Genomic DNA, 399 nt, shown 5'->3' on the forward strand with positions numbered 1-399 from the left:
CTCTCTCTCTCTCTCTCTCTCTCTCTCTCTCTCTCTCTCTCTCTCTCTCTCTCTCTCTCTCTCTCTCTCTCTCTCTCTCTCTCTCTCTCTCTCTCTCTCTCTCTCTCTCTCTCTCTCTCTCTCTCTCTCTCTCTCTCTCTTTTTCTTTCCCTATATGTCTCCCTGATATCCTTTCCCTGTCTCCTTTTCCTGTTTCTTCCCTACGTCACATCTTTACTCCCTCACTCCATCCTTACCGCCGGCTGATCGGCAAGGCACCAATATTCACACTGGCGGACGCTGGCCATCTGGTACACACGTTGAAAGTCTGCAGCAGGAAATGTAACGCAAATAGATTAACGCTATATCTCCGTTTTTATGTCCCGTGTAACAAATTAGCGTCCTATAAATCCATTCGTT

This window comes from Portunus trituberculatus, chromosome 43, assembly GCF_017591435.1.
Source record: "Portunus trituberculatus isolate SZX2019 chromosome 43, ASM1759143v1, whole genome shotgun sequence".
Taxonomy (NCBI): Eukaryota; Metazoa; Arthropoda; class Malacostraca; order Decapoda; family Portunidae; genus Portunus; species Portunus trituberculatus.